The following is a 7,312-nucleotide window of genomic DNA, read 5'->3' as shown; positions in this document are numbered from 1 at the left end:
GAGTACCCAAAGCAGTAGCGTCGCCGACCGGTAATTCGAAGCTTGGCCAGTCCGAGGACACCGCCTGCCAACAGCTGACCAGGCTCGGAGCCGGCACCAGGTCCGTACCTCCGAGGGTATACTGATCGAGCTTGCGGCGGGCCTGACGCACATACATTCGAAAATGGATTGGTTGCGGCCCGATACCGTCAGAGTACCGTCGCGCAGCCGGCCGGGCCGCCGAGGGTCTGTCGCGTGCGCCAAAGGCGACGCGGCAGGCAACCACTCGGGCCGTAGACCGACACGCAACGGGTCGCGACGTTCTACTAAGGGAGAAGTGCACGACTACGTTGCCGGAACATTTAGGCCGAAGGCGGTGTACCCTCGCGCATTGGAACCACGAAGGTCCATACGCGGGGTATCTGCGCGCCAACGGAAGCCAGCCTCGTCGACGATGAATCTCCCCATTCGATCTTTTGGGTTTCTCAGGTTTACCCCTGAACGGTTTCACGTACTCTTGAACTCTCTCTTCAAAGTTCTTTTCAACTTTCCCTCACGGTACTTGTTCGCTATCGGTCTCGTGGTCATATTTAGCCTTAGATGGAGTTTACCACCCACTTAGGGCTGCACTCTCAAGCAACCCGACTCTAAGGAAAGGTCCTCCCGAAACGCGTACCGGTCGCTACGGGCCTGGCACCCTCTACGGGTAAATGGCCCCATTCAAGATGGACTTGGACGCGGTTCGACGTCACGGGATAAATGGACCCTCCTGAACACTACATTTCCCTACGGCGGAACCGCGGGATTCAGTGCTGGGCTAATTCCTGTTCGCTCGCAGCTACTAAGGAAATCCTTGTTAGTTTCTTTTCCTCCGCTTAGTAATATGCTTAAATTCAGCGGGTAATCTCGCCTACTCTGAGGTCGTCGTGAACGTGAATTGTATGAAAATTCAATCGAATTTCATAAAAATCGCTCAAAGGCAAAAAAAACAAAGTCTAGAGGAGAGTGCGTTCGAACACAACAATATTCATATTATAACGTATATAAATGATAAATATACCGCGACACGCGCGACTCCGTATCGTCGCGAAAAATCGTTCGCGAACGCGTCTTATGCGCCTCACCAGTGGTCTCTGCTGCGTCGCGTGTCTATATTCTCTTTTTACACTCTTCTCCTTCTTCTATCACATTTTACTCGATCGCGAAAAAGACTCTCGCTAGACGATCTCGCGCTCCGGTTAACTTTAACGCCCGTCCGAGAAGAATTTTCGGGGACTGGACGACCGAAGCGGATCTCGCGCGGTCTCGCGATCGACAGTGAAGAGAAGTGCAGAAGAGGAAAAGAAGACACGACAAACACACACCATGGGGCGACCGACGCGTTCGTTTCAACGCTTTCGCACAAAGTCGGCGGCGGTTATATATTTATATCATTATATTCCGGCGGACGGGACGCGACGTTCGAAAGCCTCGCCAAAGAGGAGCTCCTGCCTCTTCCTCTCTCTTTTCTACGAGAAAAGATAAACGTATTTTACGGGGATACGGAAACGTTACCACGTGGTGTCACACACGATCGTCCGTCTCTTCTCTATAGCAGAAACCGATAAAAATACACCTCCCGAAAGAGAGTATATGGTGATTCTTTTTATATATATATATATTTCGAAATACAACTGAACGTGGCGGAAGCGCACGGTGGTGGTCCAGCGAGGACACGCGACGACGGGGAATAAGAACTATTCGACCCGTTACGAATACGCATGCTCGTCCCGCACGATTTTAACACACACCGTGTTTTTCTCCAGTCGTCAAAGCGTTCGTGCGTCGAATTCGAAAAATAAAAAAAAAAGAAAAACACCTTTTCTCTCTCTCGGGGTAAAAGAGTCGATGTGTATTGTGTATAAAGGTTCTGCGAGAAGTCTCGTTTTGACGTGTGTTCCGCCGATAACGACGATCCTCCGAAACGGGGATACAGAAACGTTACACCTCACAACACGATCTCCGTCTCTTCTCTATAGCAGAAACCGATAAAAATACACCTCCCGAAAGAGAGTATATGGTGATTCTTTTTATATATATATATTTCGAAATTCAACTGAACGTGGCGGAAGCGCACGGTGGTGGTCCAGCGAGGACACGCGACGACGGGGAATAAGAACTATTCGACCCGTTACGAATACGCATGCTCGTCCCGCACGATTTTAACACACACCGTGTTTTTCTCCAGTCGTCAAAGCGTTCGTGCGTCGAATTCGAAAAATAAAAAAAAGAAATACACCTTTTCTCTCTCTCTCGGGGTAAAAAGAGTCGATGTGTATTGTGTATAAAGGTTCTGCTGCGAGAAGTCTCGTTTTGCCGTGTGTTTCGGTAACGACGATCCTCCGAAACGTACATCTCATTCGTAAGAGAGGAAGAAAACAATCTCCCTGGGGCCAGTCGGTAATATACCGACATACGACGTGTCGTGCACATCCGTCTCACGCACGGTATACAAAATATGAATAAAACGTGTGTAGTCTCTCTCTCTCGACTTCTTAATATTTTCTTTCACCTCTGACGCATCATTTCAGGTGACGTCGGGAGCGCGGGAAAAAAAATTTTTCTAAACACACGAAACCGTTCATCTCACGAACAGCCGAAAAAGTTGTCGCTCAGATCCATATCGCAGTGGAGCGGTATCCGCGGGCGGTCGTAATTGAACGACGCACGACGCCGCGAACACTCACGCGAGTCCATACAAACGATTCCGATCGTTTTGCAACAACTAGAACGTACACTGTCCGTGAAATTCACAGAATTTTCGCGTGTCCGCGACAAACGCCGACGAGACACCCATCGTTCGCTCGTACGTAGCATCCTTCTCTTAACCCGACTCAGAGACGTTCTTTGCGCCCTTCGGTAAAAAAACGTTCGATCCGAAGAGGTGAACGACGGCGGGGATTTGACAGAGCTACGCAAGCAGTGTATGGTACGTAAACGACCCTCAGCCAGGCGTGGTCCAGGAATTGTATCCGTGGACCGCAATGTGCGTTCGAAATGTCGATGTTCATGTGTCCTGCAGTTCACACGTTGACGCGCAATTAGCTGCGTTCTTCATCGACCCACGAGCCAAGTGATCCACCGTTCAGGGTAATCGTATAAATTTTATATTTCACATATATAATTTTATTCTCACTTGTTCGACCTAATATCTCTCTTCTTTCAAAGAGAAGATAAAAGTTGATACCTGAATCTCCGACCAGCGCGCGAAGGAGATTCAGGCGTCGCCTTGGAGACGACACCGAAGCCTTTCGAGACGAAAAACGTTCAAGTAATATGTATATATTTCTCGACGTTCCGGGCGTATAGTGCATTCAAAAACCCGCGAAAGACGCAGAAGACTCGCACGCGTGGAAACGACGGGGATATATTTTGTATCCTACCCGATACTGAATCCATCGCGTGCAGTCGACCCTCGCGTTCTTCCGATCAGACGCATCTATTGTTGCGCGCATGTTTTCGCGTCGCATCGCGCGAAACGTTGCACGAATCGTACCGATCGATCGATTGAAAGCAAATAATGAAAAAAGACTTCACAGCTGGCTCTTTGCCGGTCATTCGTCCCATGTTATCTCTTGCCGCGAAATTGGCGCGCAAGAGTTGGGTGTCAGACGCGCGGCTTTAAAACGAGCTTCACGGCCGGTCCCTTCGTTACCGCTTTCGTTCTTTCTCTCGGAACGACCATGAACGAACACGACGAGCGACGCTACGGCATACACACGTCCACGGATTCGATTAAAAAAACAGACTTCACAGCTGGCTCTTTGCCGGTCATTCGTCCCATATTATCTCTTGCCGCGAAATTGGCGCGCAAGAGTTGGGTGTCAGACGCACGGCTTTAAAACGAGCTTCACGGCCGGTCCTCTCAATTCCGTGTACGGTACACGCAAGATGCGGGTTCCACTTCCAGACTACCCGGTCCCTTCTCTCTACGAGAATCGATAGTAGAAGAACGGCTCGAAAACGCGTCTCAGAGACTAGGGGAAAAGAAGCGGTATGCGAGCGAAACGAAAACGCATTATGGAAACGTCGCGAAACAATGTTCGACGGTTGCTCGGTTCCAATCGTGCGGCCGTTTCAATTTCTCGTGCGCTTCACCGTCCCTCCGTAACTCTGGCCGATCGCGTATACCGAAGAGCCGACACGCGCAAAAACCACAGGCATTGTATACTGTGTATATATATATATATATGTTACAGTCACAGCCTTCGCGCGTTTTACTCTCCGACGCGGGGTTTCCACGACGAAAGAGAGACAGTTTCGTGGCGGGTGACTCGGCCGAATCGCTACGACGGGTATTTCTATTATAGAACGAATCATCGCCACCCTTTACCAGTGCCCGACGAAGGAATCACAAGGTCATCTGGAGTTTACAATGCCAGCGACGGTAATTCCAACGAAGACCCGATAAGTCAACTCATCGTTCTATTTCTCCCCGTACAGAAAAGCGAATCGACGCTAATGCACCTCGCGCAAGCACGAACGTTCTCTTCGCGTGGATCGTCCCATCGTCCAAAGATGTAAAGACGCATTGGAGATCGTGGTCTCTGGCGGGCTCATTGCACGCCCCACTGCATATCTTTCCTCGAATCGAGAATGATTCGTCCACTAAGGCTGCGAAACTACGCGTCGAGGAAACTAGGGGAAAGAAGCGGGATGCGAGCGAAACGACAATACATTATGGAAACGTCGCGAAACAATGTTCGGCGGTTGCTCGTTTCCTCCTGCGGACGTTTCATTGCTCGGGCGCTTCACGTCCCTCCGTAACCTTCGCGTGCCCCGGAGAGCCGGCAACCGGTGAACCACAGGCGTATAAACTATAGTCTTCTATAGCAAGCCTTCGGCGGTTACTCTCCGACGCGGGGATTCCACGACGAGAGAGAATTTCGTGGCGGGTGACATCGGTCGAAACGCTACGACGGGTATTTCTATTATAGAACGAATCATCGCCACCCTTTACCAGTGCCCGACGAAGGAATCACAAGGTCATCTGGAGTTTACAATGCCAGCGACGGTAATTCCAACGAAGACCCGATAAGTCAACTCATCGTTCTATTTCTCCCCGTACAGACAAGCGAATCAACGCTATCGCACCTCACGCATGCACGAACGTTCTCTTCGCGTGAATCGTCCCATCGTCGAAAGATATAGCCGCTTGGAGATCGTGGCCCATCAAGTTCTTCCGTAACTCCTGCGCGATCGCGTACCCCGGAGAGCAGGCAACCGGTGAACCACAGGCGTATAAACTATAGTCTTCTATAGCAAGCCTTCGCGTTTACTCTACGACGCGGGGATTCCACGACGAGAGAGATTTTCGTGGCGGGTGACACGGCCGAATCGCTACGACGGGTATTTCTATTATAGAACGAATCATCGCCACCCTTTACCAGTGCCCGACGAAGGAATCACAAGGTCATCTGGAGTTTACAATGCCAGCGACGGTAATTCCAACGAAGACCCGATAAGTCAACTCATCGTTCTATTTCTCCCCGTACAGAAAAGCGAATCGGCGCTATCGCACCTCACGCAAGCAGGAATGATCTCTTCGCGTGGATCGTCCCATCGTCGAAAGATGTAAGACGTACAGAAATCGTGGTCCATCACGATTATTCGTAACTCTCCGAGTCGCGTATCTGAGAGTAGGGCAAACGGAGAACCACAGGCATAAATAATACTATATATTTCTTATATAGTTAGCCTTCGCGTTTTACTCTCCGACATGGGGATTCCACGACGAGAGAGAGTTTCGTGGCGGGTGACTCGGCCGAATCGCTACGACGGGTATTTCTATTATAGAACGAATCATCGCCACCCTTTACCAGTGCCCGACGAAGGAATCACAAGGTCATCTGGAGTTTACAATGCCAGCGACGGTAATTCCAACGAAGACCCGATAAGTCAACTCATCGTTCTATTTCTCCCCGTACAGAAAAGCGAATCGACGCTATCGCACCTCGCGCGAGCACGTAACTACTCTTCGCGTGGATCGTCCCATCGTCGAAAGATGTAAGACGCACGGAAATCGTGGCCCATCAACGTTTTTTTGTAACTCTGCCGATCGCGTATCACAGAGCCGAGACGCACATACCACAGGCGTATAATACCGTTTTCTTTCGTATGGTAAGCCTTCGCGTTTACTCTTCGGCGCGGGGTTTCCACGTCGAGAGAGACTTTCGTGGCGGGTGACATCGGTCGAAACGCTACGACGGGTATTACTATTATAGAACGAATCATCGCCACCCTTTACCAGTGCCCGACGAAGGAATCACAAGGTCATCTGGAGTTTACAATGCCAGCGACGGTAATTCCAACGAAGACCCGATAAGTCAACTCAACGTTCTATTTCTCCCCGTACAGAAAAGCGAATCGACGCTGTTGCACCTCACGCAAGCACGAACGTTCTCTTCGCGTGGATCGTCCCATCGTCGAAAGATGTAAGACGCACGGAAATCGTGGCACATCACGTGTTTTCGGAACTCTGTCGACCGCGTATCTCAGAGACGACGCGCGCGAACCACTGGCATATACTATTATATATCGCGTTTTACCCTCCGACGCGGGGATTCCACGACGAGAGAGAGTTTCGTGAGCGGGTTGACTCGGAAGAAACGCTACGACGGGTATTTCTATTGTAGAACGCATCATCGCCACCCTTTACCAGTGCCCGACGAAGGAATCACAAGGTCATCTGGAGTTTACAATGCCAGCGACGGTAATTCCAACGAAGACCCGATAAGTCAACTCAACGTTCTATTTCTCCCCGTACAGAAAAGCGAATCGACGCAATCGCACCATACGCGTGCACGTAAACAACTCTTCGCGTGGATCGTCCCATCGTCGAGAGACGTAAGTTTTCATAGTATGAATTCGCGTTTTACTCTCCGACGCGGGGATTCCACGACGAGAGAGAGTTTCGTGAGCGGGTTGACTCGGAAGAAACGCTACGACGGGTATTTCTATTATAGAACGAATCATCGCCACCCTTTACCAGTGCCCTACGAAGGAATCACAAGGTCATCTGGAGTTTACAATGCCAGCGACGGTAATTCCAACGAAGACCCGATAAGTCAACTCAACGTTCTATTGCTCCCCGTACAGAAAAGCGAATCGACGCAATCGCACCATACGCGTGCACGTAACAACTCTTCGCGTGGATCGTCCCATCGTCGAGAGACGTAAGTTTCCATACTATGAATTCGCGTTTTACTCTCCGACGCGGGGATTCCACGACGAGAGAGAGTTTCGTGAGCGGGTTGACTCGGAAGAAACGCTACGACGGGTATTTCTATTATAG

The 7,312-nt window shown here is 50.3% G+C and overlaps 1 non-coding gene across 1 annotated transcript; it reads right to left on the bottom strand.

Moving 5' to 3' along the window:
- Positions 1–2,956: 2,956 nt before the first annotated feature.
- Positions 2,957–3,111, bottom strand: LOC143176594 (5.8S ribosomal RNA). Its single transcript, XR_013001123.1, has one exon. It is a non-coding gene; the product is annotated as a 5.8S ribosomal RNA (ribosomal RNA).
- Positions 3,112–7,312: the final 4,201 nt, after the last annotated feature.

Source organism: Nomia melanderi, unplaced genomic scaffold (genome assembly GCF_051020985.1).
Source record: "Nomia melanderi isolate GNS246 unplaced genomic scaffold, iyNomMela1 scaffold0651, whole genome shotgun sequence".
NCBI lineage: Eukaryota > Metazoa > Arthropoda > Insecta > Hymenoptera > Halictidae > Nomia > Nomia melanderi.
Note: the sequence above shows the minus strand (reverse complement) of the source record. Positions and strands in the feature narration are given on the sequence as shown.